This window comes from Heloderma suspectum, chromosome 12 (genome assembly GCF_057233095.1).
Source record: "Heloderma suspectum isolate Gila_16-S chromosome 12, 16-S_ref, whole genome shotgun sequence".
Lineage (NCBI taxonomy): Eukaryota > Metazoa > Chordata > Lepidosauria > Squamata > Helodermatidae > Heloderma > Heloderma suspectum.
The window spans coordinates 23,135,480-23,158,935 of record NC_139469.1 but is presented as its reverse complement, the minus strand read 5'-3'; the positions used below and the strand labels follow the sequence as shown (position 1 = coordinate 23,158,935).

The 23,456-nt window shown below is 48.0% G+C and overlaps 1 protein-coding gene across 1 annotated transcript in view; it reads right to left on the bottom strand.

The window, feature by feature from the left end:
- Nucleotides 1–20,180, bottom strand: part of ABCA3 (ATP binding cassette subfamily A member 3) — a 113,490-nt gene extending 93,310 nt beyond the window's left edge. The window contains exon 1 of the mRNA XM_084818746.1: nt 20,037–20,180. The gene's annotated coding sequence lies outside the window, so the exon portion shown is untranslated. The remainder of the gene's footprint in view (nt 1–20,036) is intronic.
- Nucleotides 20,181–23,456: the final 3,276 nt, after the last annotated feature.

Sequence of the window (23,456 nt, the reverse complement as noted above, 5' to 3'; positions counted from 1 at the left end):
TTGCTGATGATTTATTCATTATTACATTTGTACCGCACCTTTTTTTTCTTCTTGCAAGGAACCCAAGGCGGCGTACATAGTCCTCTTCCTCCTCTCCTTTTTATCCCCACAAGAACCCCATGAGGTAAATTAGGTCAAGAGTCAGTGACTGGCCTGAAGTCACACTGAATGGGGACTAAAGCCCAGTCTCCCCAGTTCCAGCCCAACACTCTAACCACTATACCACACTGGCTCTCAGCGTTTAAGGAAGGAAAAGGGGGAAAAACTGAATGGGGACTAAAGCCCAGGTCTCCCCAGTTCCAGCCCAACACTCTAACCACTATACCACACTGGCTCTCAGTGTTTAAGGAAGGAAAAGGGGGAAAAACTGAATGGGGACTAAAGCCCAGTCTCCCCAGTTCCAGCCCAACACTCTAACCACTATACCACACTGGCTCTCAGTGTTTAAGGAAGGAAAAGGGGGAAAAACTGAATGGGGACTAAAGCCCAGTCTCCCCAGTTCCAGCCCAACACTCTAACCACTATACCACACTGGCTCTCAGCGTTTAAGGAAGGAAAAGGGGGAAAAACTGAATGGGGACTAAAGCCCAGTCTCCCCAGTTCCAGCCCAACACTCTAACCACTATACCACACTGGCTCTCAGTGTTTAAGGAAGGAAAAGGGGGAAAAACTGAATGGGGACTAAAGCCCAGTCTCCCCAGTTCCAGCCCAACACTCTAACCACTATACCACACTGGCTCTCAGCGTTTAAGGAAGGAAAAGGGGGAAAAACTGAATGGGGACTAAAGCCCAGGTCTCCCCAGTTCCAGCCCAACACTCTAACCACTATACCACACTGGCTCTCAGCGTTTAAGGAAGGAAAAGGGGGAAAAACTGAATGGGGACTAAAGCCCAGGTCTCCCCAGTTCCAGCCCAACACTCTAACCACTATACCACACTGGCTCTCAGTGTTTAAGGAAGGAAAAGGGGGAAAAACTGAATGGGGACTAAAGCCCAGGTCTCCCCAGTTCCAGCCCAACACTCTAACCACTATACCACACTGGCTCTCAGCGTTTAAGGAAGGAAAAGGGGGAAAAACTGAATGGGGACTAAAGCCCAGGTCTCCCCAGTTCCAGCCCAACACTCTAACCACTATACCACACTGGCTCTCAGCGTTTAAGGAAGGAAAAGGGGGAAAAACTGAATGGGGACTAAAGCCCAGGTCTCCCCAGTTCCAGCCCAACACTCTAACCACTATACCACACTGGCTCTCAGTGTTTAAGGAAGGAAAAGGGGGAAAAACTGAATGGGGACTAAAGCCCAGGTCTCCCCAGTTCCAGCCCAACACTCTAACCACTATACCACACTGGCTCTCAGCGTTTAAGGAAGGAAAAGGGGGAAAAACTGAATGGGGACTAAAGCCCAGGTCTCCCCAGTTCCAGCCCAACACTCTAACCACTATACCACACTGGCTCTCAGTGTTTAAGGAAGGAAAAGGGGGAAAAACTGAATGGGGACTAAAGCCCAGGTCTCCCCAGTTCCAGCCCAACACTCTAACCACTATACCACACTGGCTCTCAGTGTTTAAGGAAGGAAAAGGGGGAAAAACTAGTCACCTCACATTCTTTCCATTTGCCTCCCAAAAAGTGGCCTAATAACACTCCCCTTTTTCATAGAACAAATGATCCTATAAAACGGACAGAATATTTGGCACACCTTTACTGAGGGTGGACAGGAAGCCAGTGTTCCAGGAGAAGAGGCATCATGTGGCTAGAGCACAGAATATGTACCAAGGGGAAGGAAGATGTTTCTCCTATGGCACTCTGCAGGGTGGATAAAAAAAGATTTTAAAAAAGTTTAACACTTGGATTTCTTAAAACTATAAAGAAAATACTGAATGTCTCTTTCTCATTTATGAAGCTCCAAAAAAGGAAATGCCAAAAAAGAGGGCAAAAAGGGAACACAATTTGCATAACATTTGCATATTCCAATTTATATGTATACATGCAAATTTAGAAATTATTAGAATTTAAATGGGTTTACAGTACATTTCACCAGAGTGTGGAAGACTGTGACCAGGTGACCTGTGTGCCTTGTCCGTTCGGTCTGCTGCCCAGGTGCTTAGTGTGCATGGGCAGAAGTTCTCTTATGGTTCTTTATCTTTAAACCAGCATCGGACCAGACAGCCCTTCAAATAAAGGACCCTTTAAATAGAGGTCAGTCATCTGGCAGCCCTTCAAACAGAGGACTGGCCTCTGTAAAAGAGGAGACCTGGGCATCCTAAATTTGTGCATATTCCTGTATTATAGGGATGGGAAACTTATGGTCTTCCAGATGTTTTGGCCTACAACTCTCTCCAGATGTTTTGACCTACAGCTCCCATCATCCCAAACCATTGTCTATGCTGGCTAGGGCTAATGGGTGTTGTAAGCCAGAACATCTGGACGGCCACAAGTTGTTCACCCCTGCTGTATTTTCCATACGAAGGCTGCAATCCTATACCCACTTACTTGGGAGTAAGCCTTACTGAAAGAGAGAGAGAGAGAGAGAGATCATTCCAGACACAGGCATCTGCTTCGCATGAGCAACACAGCCCACGTTCTTTAAGCCTAACTGTGGATTGTCATGTCATGCGAACCTGGGAACAGTGGGTTATATGAGGGTTAAACAACCCTCACATAAGCCAGCAACAGAACACAGGTTATACGAGGGTTGTTTAATCCTCATATAACCCAAAGTCCCCAAGTATGCATGACATGACAAACTGTGGCTGGGGGTTGAATATTTAAAATGGCTGCCCCACACACACCACAGCTCACTGAGGCTTAAATAAGCCATGGTGGGCTGTTTGATCATGCAAACCAGCCCAGGGAGTGGCAGCTGGGCCAAAGAAAAGGGCCCTAAGTACACTGAGAGAGGTATGCTTCATGCTCTTGCATTATGTGGCAAAAGAACATGGTGAATATATTCAAGAAGAAAAATAGTATTATCCTGGGCACCCTATTACCCAATGACTTAATAAAACACTCTCACTCTCTCTCTCACTCTCTCTTACACACACACACGCACACACAAATGCGGAGCTTTCAAAGGGACAAAAAAGTGATCATCATCACTGCAAAAGTAGTATCTGGTGCACTGCAGACAAATCTCCTAACAGCGGAGGAAGAGATTAAAGCTGTCAATCAGGGAAAAGTAGGTGAGTTGGTTTGAGGCCAAAACACACACGTGCTGCAAATGGCTGGAATAGATATCACCACTCTTGGAGAAGTGCAGGGTAGGATTTCACATTGAAGCGTCTGCCTCGCAGGGCCAAAGTACACATTACTGCTGCATTTAACGTGACTGGTTTTTCAAACAAAAATGAGCTACTAAGGCGGTGGGTGTGACATAATCAGGACTGGAACCACAACAAGCAGGGAAGGGGAGACCAACCCTTTTCCCCTGCCAGCTTGGGGAGCAATTTCCATTGGGACCGTGATGCGGGGGGGGGGGGGATTGACTTTAGTTGCAGTTTTTAAACAACTAAAATCGCAACTGCAGAGGAGAGGAGCAATTGCATTAAATGCAATGCACCATGCTGATTATCAGTGTCGGATATTTAGGCCTTTCTCCATAGAGCTGCAGGCTCTGTCACCATCTACAAAGTATAACGGCCAGTGGCAGATTAAAATAAATAAATTCAGGGCACAACCCCTGTGCATGTTTAGACAAAAAGAGTCCTACAATTCCCAGCATTCCCCAGCCAGCATGTAGGACTTTTTTTTGTCTAAACATGCATAGGGTTGTGCCCTTATACTTCTGTCTCACTCTCACAAGTGTTCTCTATTCAAGGGACTGACCAGGTCACATTAATTTCTGCAATGTGAATTGTTAATGGTCTCTGTGTTTATTTTGCATATATGTAAGTTTTAAGTGAATTTTCAGTAACTCTACTTTTTTACATTTCCTTGCTATTTCATTGCACCGTTTGCACTTTTCCTCTACAGCCATGTATATTTTTACACCCTCCAACTTCAAACCACAGTTTAATGTCCCGGCTTGTTCCTAAGCTGGTAATCACAGTTGCCCAGTTTGGACGAAACAGGAAACCATGGTTAAGGCTTCCTGGTGGGCTCATGTCATGAGTACAGATTAGCACAAGGTGGTTGCCTGTGCAGGCAAAAGGCCCATTCATATCTCGACTTATTAAGCCAAGACATGATTATCCAAAATGTGGCCTGTGTTACAAATAGAGGGTCAAAACTTCTACCTCAGGTGTGGGGAACCTCTTTCAGCTCAAGGGCCAAATTCAATTTCAGAAAAGTTCTTGAGAGCCACATTCCTTTGGGGAAGCAGGGCCACAAATCCCCCGCCCGCCCGCCCGCCCGCATATTGTACCTTAAAGCTTTTACTGCAGTAGTCCTAGGAGAGGCATTTCAACCTTTAAGAATAAGGAGAAAACTGTGCAAAAGCTGGGAAACCACTGAACAATCAGGAGTAAGGGGGGTGTAGCCATCCGGTGAACTCTGGAAAACTGCACTGGGGCCCATTTGAAAGAGCAAGTTTCTAGCCATTGTTGTTGCAGAGGGAGTTCTGAAGACATAAAACTTTAAAAAAAAAAAAGAACTTTTGTTCTTTCTGTTGAAGCAGCTTCTTACAAAGTTTTTTTCTACCTCAGTATTTTATTGCCTCTGTTGAAAGCCCTTTGTGTGCTCCAATGCACACATCGAGCTCGCAGGCAAATGGAGCTTCCCATCATTTCGATGTACGGGACAGCTTTGCATATACACTCTTTTGCACATGAGGGGCTCTTTTTTTCCACCAAAGGAAATTCAGACCTTTATGGGTGTGGAAGCTCCACTGAACTGGAGCACACGATTCTGAACTTTCCATTCTCCAAGATGTCTGAATACATCAGTCCGAATTCTCTCCCATGCCACAGTTCTTCAACCCAAACAAAAGCATGCATGCAATTAGATGCACATTTTCTCTTTTGCAAAATGTATTGCAATAGCAGGTTGAGGCTTTTCTGGTCAAGGAAGGCAACACATTTATTTTTTTTAAAAGAAACAGCGCAGAATGCATATAATTCACATACTTCCTCAGAAGTAAACATCAGTGTGTTCAATGAGTCTTCCCCCCTACTAAGTCTATTTAAGACTGCAGCCTTAACATAGTAATTATCTGTCCACATGACACATTTGATATTGGTCTTATATTGTACACCACCTTTATTTATTATAAAAATATTATATATTTATTATATAATAAATAAGCCCCTTCGCCTTGTTGTGGCGAAGGGGCTTGCGTAACTCAGTGAAGCCATAAGCTATGCCGTGCAGGGCCACCCAAGACGGACAAGTCATGGCAGAGAGTTCTGACAAAATGTGGTCCACTGGAGAAGGAAATGGCAACCCACTCCAGGATTCTTGCCAAGAAAACCCCAGGGAACGTATCACAAGGCTAAAGGAGATGACGCCGGAAGATGAGCCCCTCAGGTCGGAAGGTGTCCAATATACTACTGGGGAAGAGCAGAGGGTATTTCCAAGTAGCGCCAGAAAGAGTGAAGCGGCTGGGCCAAAGCCAAAAGGACACTCAGCTGTGGATGTGTCTGGTGGTGAAAAGAAAATCCGATGCTGTAAAGAACAATATTGTTTAGGAACCTGGAATGTCAGATCAATGAATCAAAGTAAGCTGGAGGTGGTCAAACGTGAGATGGCAAGATTGAACATCGACATCTTGGGAATCAGCGAACTAAAATGGCCAGGCATGGGCAAATTTAATTCAGGTGACCATCATATCTACTATTGTGGGCAAGAATCCCTTAGAAGAAATGGAGTAGCACTCATAGTCAACAAAAGGGTGGGAAAAGCAGTACTGGGGTACAATCTTAAAAATGATAGAATGATCTCAGTACGAATCCAAGGCAAACCATTCAACATCACAGTAATTCAAGTCTATGCCCCAACCACTGATGCCGAAGACGCTGAGGTTGATCGGTTCTATGAAGACCTACAACACCTTCTAGCACTCACACCAAAAAACTATGTCCTTTTCATCATAGGGGATTGGAATGCTAAAGTAGGAAGTCAAGAAATCACCAGGATAACAGGCAAGCACGGCCTTGGTGTACAAAATGAAGCAGGACAAAGGCTAATAGAGTTTTGCCAAGAGAACACGCTGATCATAGCAAACGCTCTTTTCCAACAGCACAAGAAGCGACTCTACACATGGACATCACCAGATGGTCAATATCGAAATCAGATTGATTATGTCCTTTGCAGCCAAAGATGGAGAAGCTCTATACAGTCAGTAAAAACAAGTCCTGGAGCTGACTGTGGCTCAGATCATGAGCTGCTTCTTGCAAAATTTCAGCTTCAATTGAAGAACGTAGGGAAAACCACTAAACCATTCAGGTATGACCTAAATCATATCCCTGATGAATATACAGTGGAGGTGAGGAATAGATTTAAGGGATTAGACCTAATAGACAGAGTGCCTGAGGAACTATGGACGGAGGCCGTAACACTGTTCAGGAGGCAGCAACTCAATCCATCCCAAAGAAAAAGAAATGCAAGAAAGCAAAGTGGCTGTCTGATGAGGCTTTACAAGTAGCTGAGGAAAGAAGGGAAGCGAAAAGCAAGGGAGAAAGGGGAAGATATATCCGACTGAATGCAGAGTTCCAGAGAATAGCAAGGAGAGATAAGAAGGCCTTCTTAAATGAACAGTGCAAAGAAATCGAGGACAACAACAGAATGGGAAAGACTAGAGACCTTTTCAAGAAAATCGGAGATCTGAAGGGAACGTTTTGTGCAAAGACGGGCATGATAAAGGACAAAGAAGGCAGGGACCTAACAGAAGCAGATGAGATTAAGAAGAGGTGGCAAGAATACACAGAAGAACTATACAGGAAAGATCTGAATGTCCCTGATAGCCATGATAGTGTGGTCACTGAACTTGAGCCGGACATCCTCGAGAGTGAAGTCAAGTGGGCCTTAGGAAGCATTACTAATAACAAAGCTAGCGGAGATGACGGTATTCCAGCTGAGCTATTTAAAATCCTAAAAGATAATGCTGTTAAAGTGCTGCACTCAATATGCCAACACATTTGGAACACTCAACAGTGGTCACAAGACTGGAATAGGTCAGTTTACATTCCAATTCCAAAGAAGGGCAATGCCAAAGAGTGTTCAAACTACCGTACAATTGCACTCATTTCACATGCCAGCAAGGTTATGCTAAAAATCCTACAAGCTAGGCTTCAGCAGTATGTGAACCGAGAACTACCGGAAGTACAAGCTAGGTTTTGTACCGGAAGTACAAGCTAAGTACAAGCTAGATACCACCCTAATGGCAGAAAGCGAAGAGGATCTAAAGAGCCTCTTGTTGAGGGTGAAAGTGGAGAGTACAAAAGCTGTTTTGAAATTCAACATTAAAAAAACTAAGATCATGGCATCTGGCCCCATCACTTCCTTGCATAAAGAAGGGGAAGAAATGGAAGCAGTGACAGATTTTATTTGCTTGGGCTCCAAGATCACCGCAGACAGTGACTGTAGCCATGAAATTAAAAGACGCTTGCTCCTTGGGAGGAAAGCTATGGCAAACCTAGACAGCATAGTAAGAAGCAGAGACATCACCTTGCCGACAAAGGTTCGTATAATCAAAGCTATGGTTTTCCCAGTATCAACGTATGGCTGTGAGAGCTGGACTATAAGAAAGGCTGAGCACCGAAGAATTGATGCCTTCGAACTGTGGTGCTAGAGAAGACTCTTACGAGTCCCCTGGACTGCAAGGAGGTCAAATCAGTCAATCCTAAAGGAAATCAACCCTGACTGCTCATTGGAGGGACAGATACTGAAGCTGAAGCTCAAATATTTTGGCCACCTAATGTGAAGAGAAAACTCTCTGGAAAAGACCCTGATGCTGGGAAAGACTGAAGGCAAAAGGAGAAGGGGACGGCAGAGGATGAGATGGCTAGATAGCATCACCGATGCAATGAATATGAATTTGAGCACACTCCGGGAGAGAGGAGAGGACAGGAAGGCCTGGAGTGCTATGGATCTTGGAATTGTTGTCGATCACAAGCTGAATATGAGCCAACAATGAGAAGTGGCTGCAAAAAAGGCAAATGCTATTTTGGGCTGCATTAATAGAAGCATAGCTTCCAAATCCCGGGAAGTACTAGTTCCCCTCTACTCAGCACTGGTTAGGCCTCATCTGGAGTACTGTCTCCAGTTCTGGGCACCACACTTTCAGAAGGATACAGACAAGCTGGAGAGGGTTCAGAGGAGGGCAACAAAGATGTTCAGGGGACTGGAAACAAATCCCCATGAACAGAGACTGAAAGAACTGGGCATGTTTAGCCTTGAGAAGAGAAGACTGAGGGGAGATAGAATAGCGCTCTTCAAGTACTTGAAAGGTTGTCACAGAGAGGAAGGCCAGGATCTCTTCTTGATCATCCCAGAGTGCAGGACATGGAATAATGGGCTCAAGTTACAGGAAGCCAGATTTCGGCTGAACATCAGGAAAAACATCCTGACTGTCAGAGTGATATGACAATGGAACCCATTACCTAGGGAGGTGGTGGGCTCTCCCACACTGGAGGCATTCAAGATGAATCTGGACAGCCACTTGTCAGGGATGCTTTGACTTGGATTCCTGCATTGAGCAGGGGGTTGGACTCGATGGCCTTGTAGGCCCCTTCCAACCCTACTATTCTATGGTTCTATGGTCCATGAGGTCACGAAGAGTCGGACACAACTTAACGACTGAACAACAACAACAACATTTATATCCTGCCTTTTTTCCTCCTTAAGGAACCCAAGGCGGCATACATAGTTCTCCTCCTCCATTTTATCCTCACAACAACAACCCTGTGAGGTGGGCTGGGCTGAGAGTCTGTGACTCGCCCAAAGTCACCCAGTGAGCTTCCACGGCTGAGTGGGGATAAGAACCCGGATCTCCCGACTCCCAGTCCAGCACTCCAGCCACTCCACCACACTGGCACTACACCTTGGCCACATTTTGAGGAAAAGCAGGATTTATTTCAAGCAATGTTTTAAATAAGTATTTCCCCCTCTATTATTTTGATTTCCCAACTCTAGAACCAGCTGGAAAATTCTGACTGCAGCTCTGAGTGCTTTTCTTTTCAGCAGCTTTGGACTCTCCTATCCTCTGCGCCTTTGTTTACTGCAAACATTCACAGCTCACTCGCTGTATAAAGGCGGCACGAGCTATCACTCAAAGCACGAAAGCGGGCTTTTGCAGCAGACAGAACTCCAGAGCAAACTGCAGAAATCTACATTTTCCCCAACCCACCCTCTCACCCCCAACCCACTGTATGATGCAATATCAAGGCCACTCAACCGGCAATAACCTGCAAAAGGGAAACCTGCCAGAGAAGGAAGAGGTGGCAGTGGTGAGGCACACCAAGGTTCTGGGGCCAAGTGGCATATTTGAGAGCCATTTGATCAGAAATTACAAACTCTCATGCCCAGGCTGGTTGCATCTGGTTCCCAAAAGAAGGCCCAGCCAAGCCCAGCCTTTAGTTAAACAATCTGTCCCACCTTTCGCTCCCGACAAAGGCTCATTATATTCCCTCGGGGGATCATCTTTGCTTAAAAGCCCACTTCTCCTGCTGTTAAAATATTGATTGCTTCGTCAACACCCTCTTTGCAAGTCTCAAAATGTTTGTTCTGTTTCGCAAGCCAAGGAACCTCTTGCTCCTTCCATCTCTGGAGATGGGCCTTCTCTGCCTGGGGCCTCCAGCCTGCGTGCTTCCGAACCTGCCCTGTTCTAAGTGCATGGAGGCACCTGGACTGGAGCCCAGGTCCACAGCACTGGATGACAAGCAATCCCATTAAGGCCAATAATCCCTCACTCCTAACACGCATCCGGGTTTTATCTACGCAATCCAGGCGCAGTATGGCCTGCCATATGCAAAGCAAGCACAAAATGGACCGCATGACGCTGCCATCGGAACAAAAATCGGCAGGTGACTTGAGCAATTGAGTCAAGCCTCTAAGTTGCAAGGGAAGCTGAGACCCCCCCCCCTCTCTCTAAGGGTGCTTTCATAGAATCACAGAATAGTAGGGTTGGAAGGGGCCTATAAGATCATCAAGTCCAACCCCCTGCTCAGTGCAGGAATCCAAGTCAAAGCATCCCTGGCAGATTGCTATCCAGCCTCATCTTGAATGCCTCCAGTGTAGGAGAGCCCACCACCTCCCTAGGTAATGGGTTCCACGGTCGTATTGCTCTGACAGTCAGGACGTTTTTCCTGATGTTCAGCCGGAATCTGGCGTCCTGTATCTTGAGCCCATGATTCCGTGTCCTGCACTCTGGCATGATCGAGAAGAGATCCTGGCCTTCCTCTCTGTGACAGCTTTTCAAGTACTTGAAGAGTACTATCATATCTCCCCTCAGTCTTCTCTTCTCAAGGCTAAACATGCCCAGTTCTTTCAGTCTCTCTTCATAGGGCTTTGTTTCCAGTCCCCTGAACATCTTTGTTGCCCTCCTCTGAACCCTCTCCAGCTTGTCTGCATCCTTCTGAAAGTGTGGTGCCCAGAACTGGACACAGTACTCCAGATGAGGCCTAACCAGTGCTGAGTAGAGGGGAACTAGTACTTCCCGGGATTTGGAAGCGATGCTTCTATTAATGCAGCCCAAAACAGCATTTGCCTTTTTTGCAGCCACATCACACCGTTGGCTCATATTCAGCTTTCCAGGCGGAGAGCTTGTAGCGCTAACACTCAAAAAGTACTACGCAGCCATTCTGTCTTTTCTTTCTTAACAGATATTTTGCTGTTAAGAATGATGGAAGAAGCGCAGAGAAAATATGGGAGGGCTACAAACTGAAGACGACGGCATCTGGACCCGGAGTCATAATACTAGAACCCAAAGGGATCATCCCATGAAGCTGATTGCTGGGAGATTCAGGGAAGACAAAAGGAAGGACTTCTTCATGCAGCACATAAGTAAAGTATGGAACTCACTTCCACAAGATGTAGTGTTGGCCACCAATTTGGACAGCTTTAAAGGGGGGTTAGACAAATTCATGAAGAAGGCTATCTATGGCTACTAGTCCTGATTGCTATATGCTATCTCAAGTATCAATAGCAGTATGCCCATGTACACCAGTCGCTGGGGAACATGGGTGGGAGGGTGCTATTGCACTCATGTCCTGCTTGAGGGTTTCCCATGGGCTGCTGATTGGCCACTATGTGAACAGAATGCTGGACTAGATGGACCCTTGGTCTGATCCAGCATGGCTCTTCCTATATTCTTATGTTCTTATGAACAGCCAATCAGAGTAGACAATTTTGGGTTAGATGAACAAATCATCTAACCTGGTATAAGGCTGCTTCATGTGTATAGAGTAGCGCAGATATATACGTCTCATCCATCCTGCCTGATAAAGCGTAACGTCTACTGAAGTACAGAGGACCTGCCCAAATGGGGCCTCAGAGAACCTGCTTGAGGTTTAACAGACCCTGAGGTGGATTAACAATAAGGGCCCCCTTCCGTTAATTTCTGGGCTGCTGGTTTTATTTATTAGTACTGTTTTTATTGTTTAGAATTGCTGTTGTTTTTGTAGAGTTTGTTTTATCTTGGGAGGGTTCCAACTTAAAGGTAGCCTAAACTTAATGTTAAATAAAGACAATTTTAAAATATTAAGCCAGGTCTCCTCTCATCAATAAAGCAGCACAACTGAAGGACATCCTTCTCCTGTTCAAACTGTCCTTCAGGAGAAGCTTTGCTACCAGAGGTTAACCAGGCTGCCATAAGAAATAGGAACTTCTTGGCTGTAGCCCCTGCCTTGCGAAATTCTCTCCCAAGAGAAGTTACACTCACGTGTTCTCTTGCAGGTTTTCGAGAGCAGAGTCAAGACTTTTGTATTTTGGTAGGGTTTTTTATTGCTGCTATTTTCCCCCTATGTTAGAAGGTTGTACTGTGCTGGTTTTGTATGAATTATGATCACCATCATGATTTCAAACATTTATTTCATGAGATGCCTTGAGTTTCTCCACAGTGCACAAAAGGTGGGAAAGTTTATACATTTTTTTAAATGAATTTCTGAGTTGGATCCAGACTGAGCCACATTGACAGGGGACCCACTGAAATAATACTTGACTCAGTCCGGATCCAACCTTCTGTTCTGCTGACAAGTAGTTGCTCAGAGTTCGACCACCTAGATGTAAGACAAATTTTAAAATGCAGTCTTATTACAAGTGGAGGATTTTCCCCACCCCAAAAATATAGTATAGTGGAAGGGGAAGGGTATAAAAACAAATTCATTTCTATAAAAAAAGCCCTCAGTGGATGTATGGATGTAGCTGCCCTTCCAGTGGCATCACCAGAACAAAATATTGGAGGGAGCATAAAAGGGGAAAAGCGAATTTCTGGAGAGGGAACAAACTTTGTCCCATGTTAGATTTCTGAAAGACAAGAACAATATATCACATCTACACTCCTAACTTAAGCAGTTTATCTAAAGGAAATCCTACTGATTTTGATGTTGTCAACTTTTGAATAAGCATGCTTAGGACTGTTTCCTTGTTTTAATGATTGGGTAATACTTTTAATATGAAACGTACCTTGCCTTCAAATAACCTCAGGGAACCGACTGTGTGTGTGGGGTGCAGTTACTTGTTTGAGGGGGGCACTTGCCCCCTCACACCCCCTTCCGGTGCCACCTGTGTTAGCCTCTAGCAAAGACACCAACATTGTTAGGCCTTTTCGGACTGAAAACGAAGAGCAGGGAGCCTCATTTTGGATGGAACACAGTGACAATTTAAAACCGGCCTACTGAAGAATTCAGCACCACACAGATCTAGGGACCAGGTGGACAAGTAAAAATATGCAATAAAATAGCTGGCATTAGCCCATCGGCTTTCAGGAAATTTTATCAGGCCTGGTGGAAGGAAAGATGCAAGGCACAAATACCAAGAAGACAGAACGTAAAGATCAGGAGCTAATAAACAGCCTCCTTACTGCTAAACAGCCATGCTAACAGCTGAAGAACAATTAAACTTCCAACTATTACAGAATGGAAAAGTAAATGGTTTGAATAGGTTTCAATCCTAAACACACCTTACTATGAAGTAAATCCCACTAAACTCAGAGGCGTTTACATCTGGGTAAACAAACTTTAGGACTGAAGTGCAGACTGACAAACTATATGTAAGAATTCAAGGAGGCGGGCAGAAACCTGATCCCTATATGATACACTGGTTTCCTTTCCCCTATGAGGAAAGGTCACAACAGCTGGGGGGTTTTAGGTTAGAAAAAAGGCAAGTAAGGGGAAATATGATAGAGGTGTACAAAATTATGCCTGGTGTGGAGAAAGTGGAGAGGGAGACATTTTTCTCCCTCTCTCATAACACTAGAACCCAGAGTCGTCCCATGAAGCTGATTGGTGGGAAATTCAGGAGAGATGAAGGGAAGTACTTCTTCACACAGGAGGGCTGCGGTGGCTTAGTGGTTAAGACGCTGAATTGCAGACTGGAAGGTCAGCAGGACAGCAGTTCAAGACCCGAGCTCTGCGTGACAGAGTGAGCTCCCATCTTCAGTCCCAGCTCCTGCCAAACTAGCAGTTCGAAAGCAAGAAATTGCAAGTAGATAAATAGGTACCACTTCGGCAGGAAAGGTAATAGCGTTCCATGCACCTCGGTGTTCAGTCATGCCGGCCACATGACCACGGAAGTGTCTTCGGACAACGCTGGCTCTTCGGCTTAGAAATGGAGATGAGCACCACACCCTAGAGTCGGACACGACTGGTTGGGGACACCTTTACCTTTTACTTCTTCACACAGCACATTGTTAAACTATGGAATTCACTTCCACAAGATGCAGTGATGGCTACCACTTTGGATGGCTTTAAAAGTGGTTTGGACAAATTCCTGGAGGAAAAGGCTATCAATGGCTACTACTCTTGATGGCTACGTGCTACCTCCAGTACCAGAGGCAGTGAGCCTGTGTACACCAATTGCTGGGGAACATGGGCGGAAGGGTGCTGTTGCTCTCATGCCCTGCTTGTGGGTTCCTGGTCAACAGCTGGTCAGCCACTGTGTGAAAAGAATACTGGACTAGATGCAGCCTTGGTCTGATCCAGCATGGTTCTTCTGATGTACCTTTCATTAATGACTGGGGGTGGGAAATAAGATTACCTTTGATTAACTCCATCTTCTCATGCTGTGTTTAAAAAATACCGGTGATTTATGTATGTATGTATGTATGTATGTATGTATGTATGGTATTTATACACCACAAAGAATGCTATGGCCACATTTGCAGACCATGGTAATTCCAGAGAATCCTCACTTATTGTTCACCAGCTGCGTGCTAGAACACGATGCCCATTTGCTTCCATTTGGCTTCTCCCATCAGCAGAAGCAGCTAGACTGATCAGGAATTGAAGCTTTCCTGCAGTCCAACAGTCTGACCCAGTCATCTCCAACCTGGTACCCTCCAGATGCTTTTGGACTTCAACTCCCATCACCCCCAGTCAGCATAGCCAATGGTCGGGAATGCTGGGAGTTATAGTCTAAAACATCTGGCGGGCACCAGGTTAGGGAAGGCCGCCTTAGCGTGACATCTGAACCGAGGCTCCAGGTTTGTTGCTCACCTAACAAGCCATAATCACAAACCAGGGTTTGTTCTTGGTTTATGACAGGAGAGAGCAATAGATCTCAGTAATAGCGTTTGCAAGTTTCCAGAGGAAAGAATATTGTGGTATTTCAGAACAAGAGACTGAACAGCCGTTAACACTGCCGCACTGCTGCTAGGTTTTATTGTGGTTGTATTGTTATATTGTGGTTTTAATGTTCTATATATTTGAAATTGTTTTATTGTGTGTTGTTTGGTTTTAATTTTTGTGAACTGCCCAGAGAGCTTCAGCTATTGGGCGGTATAGAAATGAAATAAATAAACAAACAAACAAACAGCTCCTGAGGAAGGACGGCATCCGAAACGTGTGGAGCACAATTAATAATTTAAAAAATTCTTGGGCACCAGAGCCTGTCTCCGCCTTCTTCACTGCCACCCTACGGGGCTCTTTCCCTTTTCATGTCCGTTTGATGTGACAAGCCAGGAGCCCCGGTTCAAACAACATGGTGATATTTCTATTCCTGATTAGTTTAGCCACTTCTGGTGGTGGAAGGAGCCACGTAGGAGCAAACGGGCTGCAGGCACCTGCACACAGCCCATGCAGAGATGCTCTGGAATGCTGGCCTATTGTGGCATGCAAACTCTGTATATGCCTATGTACACCAGGTGCTAGGGAACACGACCCGGGGGGTAGTACTGCACTCATGTCCCAATTAGGGGGTCTCAGGCAGCTGGCCAACCACCATGTGAACAGAACACTGGATGAGGTGGGCCCTTGGGCTGCTCCAGCATGGTTCTGCGTATGTTCTTAAACATGGCTTATGTAAGATATAAGAATGAAACTCAATGGAGTGTAGTGCGGGGGTGTCGAGCCTCTTTCACCCTGAGGGCTGAACTGAACTTCAGAGACGCCCTTGGAGGCCACATTCCGGTGGTGTGTGGAGTCAAAGGCAAAGGTTTTAAAAACCCCAGCAGATTTTAGCTTAAAGCTTATGCTGCCAATAACTAAACCTTAAGAGAGGCATTTCAACCTTTCAGAATGCAAGGTGTGGGGGAACGGGCAAATGTCGGGAAACCACCAAATGATCGGCAGTCAGCGGGAAAGGGTGTAGCCCTTTGGAGAATGCCAGAGGGCTGGACTGGGATCTCAAGCCTGAGGTTCTGCGCCTCTGGTGAAGAGGATAGGACGTTGGGCTAGGGACAGGGTAGTGGATAGGGCATTGGATAGGATGCTGGACTAGGGATAAGGTGTTGGATAAGGTGGATAGGGCGTTGGACAGGGTGGATAGGGCGTTGGACTAAGAACAGGGTGTTGGACAGGGTGGATAGGGTGTTGGACTAGGGATAGGGTGTCATAAAGTTCACTCTCTGCTCATGGGCCAGTCTCTCTCTCTCTCTCCCTCCCTCCCTCCCTCTCTCTCTCTCTCTCTCTCTCTCAGCCTAGCCTATCTCATGGGGTTGTTGTGAGAATGGAATTGCACAGGGGGAACGTGTACTGCTCTGAGCTCTTTAAGAGGAAGGATGGGATGAAGAAGGATAATTGATAATAAAACAATTAAATCATCAAATTAAAAAAAGTAAATGTCAACAACAGTACAAGAACAAGCAGGAAACAGCAGTCAGCAATGTTTTTAGAGCATGACCCTCAGAAGCTTGCACAATGTTTACAAAGTGTTTATCTGTTTCCAAAAGGAGACATGCATGATAGATAAGCGGGGTGGGGGGCACAGCAGTGGCAGGAGAGGCAAAAACCTCTGCTATTCTATTGTACTACCTTAAACTCAAATAAAGAGAGACAAATACAAGGTGAGAACAAATCGCACTGTAATGGAGCAAAGTTCATTTGGGAATAAATCCTCATAGCCCTTATATCCTTTAACTCTTATAAATGCTGACGGCTGACAACAACACCCCCATCATCATCAAACCCATATTCAGGTAAGGCCCATGAACACCTTAAAAAGAAAACATGGGTCTTTCTAGGCCAGCAGGAAACTTCAACCATCCCAGATGAGCAGCTCTAGTTATTCAGTTGTGAAATGATTTTGAACACGATCTGTGACATTCACATAGAGCAGGGCCAAGTCCAAGCATTCAAAACCAAATTTTTGAGCTGGCCAGCACAAGACGTTTCTGCGCCCAAGGAAAAGCAAGTCCGAATGGCATCTCCCACAAATATGGGACCAAATCCACTTGGACACTATGGTACGCAAACTCCCATGGGAAGGAACAGGAGCTGCCCAAGAATACAGTCGAGTCACCAAAATGTTCTGCTGCTCAGGATCCCCCTGGAATGAACAGGAGCTGTCACGCTCTTGCGCAGCTGCCGTTCATTTCTACAGGTCATGCTGAGAGATCTGACCCAGGATCAGGTTGGAGGAAGATCAAAGCTCAGTGGGAGAGCACTGGAGAAGGACCCAGGTTCAATCCCTAACATCCCCACTCAGCAAAAAATATATATCAGGTAGCAGGTGATGGATAACTCTTGCCAGTCAGAGTCAATGCTGTAGCTAGGGCTGAACCTTGGGGTCAAGTCCACGCCTCCAGGTCCCCAAATTCAAGGTGCTGGTTTTAAACTATAAAGCCTTACACAGCCTGGGACTGCAGTACCTGACGGAGCATCTCTCCCAACATGAATCTACCCAGACATGACAGCATCTGAGGCCTTCCCCCAAGGGAGGCTCGGAAGGGGGAAACAAGGGAGAGGTCCTTCTCAGTGGTGGTCCCCCAATTATGGAACCATCTCCCCATGAAGGTCCGCCTGGCACCAACACTGTCATCCTTTTGGCATCAGGTTAAGACTGTCCTCTACTCCCAGGCATTTGACGGTATATGATGGGGCACTTATGTCAGTTGTTTTTATCAGAGCCAGTATCTTATTGTAACTGTTTTAGGGTGCAATCCTATGCATATTTAGACAGAAAAAAGTCCTACAACTCCCAGCATGCCACAGCCAGCATGGGTAGCTGGGGGATGCTGGGAATGGTAGGACTTTTTCTGTCTAAATATGCAAAGGATTACACCCAAAGCTGTTTAAATTGTTTTTAAATTTTGTATGTTTAAAATTTTATATTATGTTTTTATTATCTTGTATTTGTGGTTTGAAATTTTTGTGAAGCACCAGGGAACTTCAACTATTAGGCGGTATAGAAATGAATTAAATAATAACAATAATATGACCACCTAGAAAGTGGCAGGTGATGAGGGCAGCAGAAACATAATCCATTTTATTCCTGTAGTCATGATGGCGTTATGACTTAAACAAGTTTAAAAAGCAAAAATGCACATGCTCAGGAGTATTTTTTAAAAATCAGGGTAGGTAAACTGCTTTGTTGTTGTTCTAACATATCAGAATGTAGAAGCAATTGTAAAGAATGGAGGAGAGGGGAAAGAGAAATATTAATTGTGTGCTTTACAAGCGGAGTAATACACATGGCCATCTAAAGAGCACCCCGCCCCTCCACCCAAGACCATGAAGTCCAGGGTCTAAAATTACCTGGCTGCACCACTGTTCACAGTAGATATTAGGCAAGACAGACAGATAGCCAGGCCTGGCATAAGGAAGCTTCCTATCTCCAGTCATTTACGGCACCCAACTTCCACTGCCTGAAGCAGCCGCCTCACAGCAAGGCCAGCCACCAGATTAAGAACAGATTCCAAGGCCAGGCCCAGGTGAGATCTGGCTCCAGCAGAGTCTTCCAGTCAGGCTTCCAGACAGACAGCTCTTAGAGCTGCCAATCAAAAGGCATTGTGCAGCTCTCCCATTTTTTTCTCCTTAAAGGACTGGAAGAAAACAAGGGAGGGCTACAAACCGAAGACAGTGTTGACTGGACCCCTGTAAAATTCTCTATCTGAGACAGGTCCGTTGCACAATAAAAGCCTTCTCTGGAAGCACCTGAAGGAACAGAGAGCTTCAGCTACTGGGCAGCATCGAAATGTAATAAATGCCTTAAACCACACTGGAGTATTTGTCCACCCAACCCTGGGGTAAGCAGCCTGGTGCCCTCCAGATGTTTTGAACAACAACCCCCACAATCCCCAGGCATTGGCCATGATGGCTGGGGCCGATGGGAGTTGTAGTCCAACGTATCTGGAGGGCACCCGGTTGCCTAACGCTGACCTAGCCCGATCTTGTCTCCTCTAACTGGCAGTGGCTCCTGGGCAGAGAAGAGCCTTTTCCTTCACCTGCTACCTTCTCCTGGGAGATGCCAAGGGGTGAACCTGCATGCCATGGTCCCTCCCCACGAGCCTTAGGGTGTGACATAAAACCTCTCCAGCACATACCTCACAGACCAGCCACTCCGCCTTTTGGGGGCTCCCTTCTTACACAAGAGGCATCCCCCCCCCATAAAAAGATAATAACATCAAGGTCAGACACAGTAACGACACAAACAGGTCTCTGCGCCGGTTCAAAAGGCAAAGGCCTCGGATCTTCTGGGCCAGCGCGGTCGCTAACCGGGGAGCCGCTTTGTACAATCCCGGCCCAGTATGCCATGGGCGCAGACCAAAGCAGGCTCACCTGCAGGTGGAGCTCCCTCTGCACGGCGCCTTTGTGTCAGACCGGGGCACGCGAGGCCCTGCATCCGAACACCCCGACCCGGAGTTCCCAGACAGAGGCTGAGCAAACGTCCTGCCAGGGGCCGTCATTCCCGAAGGGTACCTCGGATGGCTTGGAGTCGCGACGGGCCGGGCCGGGCCGGGCCGGGCCGGGGGCTGAGGCAAGGAGATGAGGCTCTCCACAGCAAGAGGACGGAGCCGTGTCGAGGGGGATGATGCACGCGCTCCTGAGAAAGCGCCTCCGCCTCGTGAAGCCCCGGAGAGGGGAGCTCCCTCCCGGTGTCTGGTGCCGCCGCCACTTCGGCAACCTCGCCGTGCGCCAGGGAGGTCTGCGCGGCTTCTTTCGAGGGAGGAGGAAAGGCCAACGAGCCAGGCCCCGGGAGGCGGGGGCGCGGAAGCGACGGGGCCGGGAAGGGGAGAACGGAGGAGGGCAACTGCCGCCGGGAAAGGCGCCGGGGCAGCGGAAGGAGCCGGGGGGAGGACGGAGCCACGTTTTGGGGAGGCTCTTTGTGCGCACGATGCCAGTCGCGAAGGGCGGGTCTTCCAGCCTGGGGAGGGGGGCGCAGGGGATGGGGGCCTTTTGTGCCCCCGCCGGAGCGGAGGAAGGAGGAAAGGCATCGACCCCGGCGGGGCGGCGGAAGCCGCCCCAGCCTACAGGAGCGTCGAGGCTGTGCGCTAAAAGAGGGCGAGGGAGAGCGCGGAAGGAAGCGGCCGAGGGGCCAGTCCCAGCCGAGGCGAGGGGAAGGAGGCCGGCTGACAGGGAGACGCGGGCTTCTGGGGAGGGATCGGGGCCGGAGCAAGGTTATCGGGGGGGGGGGGCGCGCCTGGAGCTCCGGGGAGGCCGCCTGGCGCCGGGGAGGCGCAGCCAGGCGGGGAAGGAGAGCGCGCGGGGCGACCGGGGCGGTGTCCCTTACCGGCTCAGCGCAGCACTCCGGCCCCCGCAGCCGACGACTTCCCTGTGGCTGCTCCCGGCGCTGCGGCCGCCCCTGCCATCCCGGCGCTCTGGCTCGGGCCGGGGAGGCGGTCGCTCGCCGCCAGCTGGTGCGCCCGGGCGCCGCCTCCCATGACGCGCGCGCCAGAGGATTGGAGAGCCGGCCGGCCGGCCCGGGCGAGGGCGGGCAGCCAGGCGGTGCCGGGGCTCAGCCCCTCCAGCGGAGCCGTCGGGCCCTCCCGCTTCGCTGGCAGCGGGCGCCGTGGCCGGAGAAGAGGAGCCCGAGGCCCGCGCCGGGGGGAGCGCGAGAGGCCACGCGGGAGGGCTCCTGCTCCGGCGCAAGGCTGCCGGCACGAGCGGGAGGGGCCGCGCAAGGGCTCCCGGGGCGGAGCTGCCGCGCCTGCCTGTCACCCTGCCCGCAGAGTGACAGGCACTCTGTCCCCCCCCCCCCGCTGCCCGAACCGCGGTCCGATGCTGTGATTTGGTCGGTGCAGAAGCGCCCCCGTTTCATCGCGGTGCAGTCAAGGGGACTTACTACGAGGGCGGCTGGGAGGACAGCGGACTGCGCCCGGTCTGGAAATCCGGAGTGAGGGGGAGCCCGATGGGGAGCACGGAGCAGGGTGGGGCTGGGAGGGGGTGGAGGGCAGGAGCTTGAGGACAATGCCGAGCGGGCGAAGCCAACTGCGAAAGCTGGCTGGCCGGCCCAGGCACAGGTGGACAACAGCAGGGAGGTATGGATCCACTGGTGGCTCTCTGGGCGATGTTACAGTGGATCGGGCAAAGATTTGGGATTCCTAGGGTGCAATCCTATGCATGTTTAGACAGGAAAAAAGTCCTGCCGCTCCCAGCAGGCCCGCCAGCTATGCTGGCAGTGGTAGGACTGTTTTCTTTCTAAACATGGATTGTGTCCCTAATTGTTGAACAACAGAAGGAACAAAATTACTCCCCCCCCCCCCGCAAATTGTACTACTGAAATGAAGAAAGCTTGTAAGAACCAGGGATGGGGTTTTGTATAGAGGGATTGTGAGCGCCATTCAATACGCTAATACTCAAAACAAATTCCTGGGCTGAGATGTCTCTGATTCAAAGGGTGTGTCTTTTGCACCAGGCTCTGGTTCATGATGGGTCTTTGGATCCTAGGAAAAAAAGCAAAGTACATCTTGCAAGCCTGAAGTCTGCCCACCTTGACGTAAGGCAGGGGTGCGGAATCTCAGGCCTGGGAGACAAACCTGGCCCTCTGAAGTTCCCCACAAGGCCTCACCCTCTTTCCCTGGCCCCGCCACCTTTCCACCAACCACCAGTCAATCATTTGGTAGTTTCCCAGCTTTTGTGCAGTTTTTCTTCCCCATTCTAAAAGGTCAAAATGCCTCTCCTAAGGCTGAGTTACCAGCAGTGAGAGCTTTAAACTAAAATATGCTGGTGTTTTTTGCTATTTGGCCCCCTCCTGTGTGACTTTGTCCCTGCCCACAACTGGAATGCGGCCCCCGAGAGTTCCTCCAAAAGTGAATTCAGGTCTTGGACAGAAATAGATTCTGCTCACCTGATCTAAGCGGTACAGTTAACAAAACAAAACCCTGGTTTTAGTAGCACACACCCTGATGAAGGATGATGAACAGCCTGGTTGCACGGTAGACTCCAGCAATTCATGGAACGAGAATTGCCAGATGTAGAAGCTGGGTTTCGAAAAGGCAGAGGAACTAGAGACCAAATTGCCAATATCCGCTGGATAATGGAGAAAGCCAGGGAGTTTTGAAAAACATCTATTTCTGTTTTATTGACTCTTCTAAAGCCTTTGACTGTGTGGATCATAACAAATCGTGGCAAGTTCTCGGTGGTATGGGGATACCAAGTCATCTTGTCTGCCTCCTGAGGAATCTGTATAACGATCAAGTAGCAACAGTAAGAACAGACCACGGAACAATGGACTGGTTTAAGATTGGGAAAGGAGTATGGCAGGGTTGTATACTCTCACCCTACCTATTCAACCTGTATGCAGAACACATCATGAGACGTGCTGGGCTTGATGAAGCCAAGGCTGGAGTTAAAATCACTGGAAGAAACATTAACAATCTCCGATATGCAGATGATACCACGTTGATGGCTGAAAGTGAGGAGAGCTGAGGAACCTCATGATGAAGGTGAAAGAAGAAAGTGCAAAAGCTGGGTTGCAGTTAAACCTCAAAAAAACCAAGATTATGGCAACCAGCTTGATTGAGAACTGGCAAATAGAGGGAGAAAACGTGGAGGCAGTGACAGACTTTGTCTTTCTAGGCGCAAAGATTACTGCAGACACTGACTGCAGCCAGGAAATCAGAAGACGTTTACTTCTTGGGAGGACAGCAATGACAAATCTTGATAAAATAGTTAACAGCAGAGACATCATACTGACAACAAAGGTCCACATATTTAAAGCAATGGTATTCCCCGTAGTAAGCTATGGCTGCGAGAGCTGGACCATAAGGAAAGCTGAGCGAAGGAAGATAGATGCTTTTGAACTGTGGTGCTGGAGGAAAATTCTGAGAGTGCCTTGGACTGCAAGAAGATCAAACCAGTCCATATTCCAGGAAATAAAGCCAGACTGCTCACTTGAGGGAATGATCTTAAAGGCAAAACTGAAGTACTTTGGCCACATCATGAGAAGACAGGATACCCTGGAGAAGATGCTGATGCTAGGGAGAGTGGAAGGCCAAAGGAAGAGGGGCCGACCAAGGGCAAGATGGATGGATGATATTCTGGAGGTGACGGACTCGATCTTGGGGGAGCTGGGGGTGGCGACGGCCGACAGGAAGTTCTGGCATGGGCTGGTCCACGAAGTCACGAAGAGTTGGAAGCGACTGACTGTGAATAAACAACAACAACCCTGATGAAGTGTTCTGGAAAACCCAAAAGCTTGCACAGTCTTTGCACAGTCTTACTGAAGGTATTGCCAAACTGAGAATTTGGGGCGGGCGGCGGGAGGTCTCATAGACCAACTCAACTACCAGTGTTTTTTATTCGCTTTTCATGACAGGGTATCAGTGGCTGAAAGCATGTAGCCTACTGATGGCTGCAAGCCAACAGACTATGAAAGGCACAGTAAAGGGGCTAGTGAAAAAACAGCTAGTAGCCTTTTGTTTTTCTGACCATTGGCAAAAGCACAAACAACAACATGACCATATAGACACACACTACATGACTAAGCTGTTTCACCCCTGTGGTTGGATGACTGTTCTAATTTGCACCCTTACTGCCCAATAATAGGCATATTAACTTACAAGTGCTACTGAGTTCAATGGGATTTTACCCTCCAGTAAGTGTGCACAAGTTCATAGACTTTAGGACACCCCCAAATCCCTCTTGAAGGGGTCGCCTCAACTTCCCTAATGGTAGTTGTGAGGACCTGAGGCCTTTTTGACCACCTCAC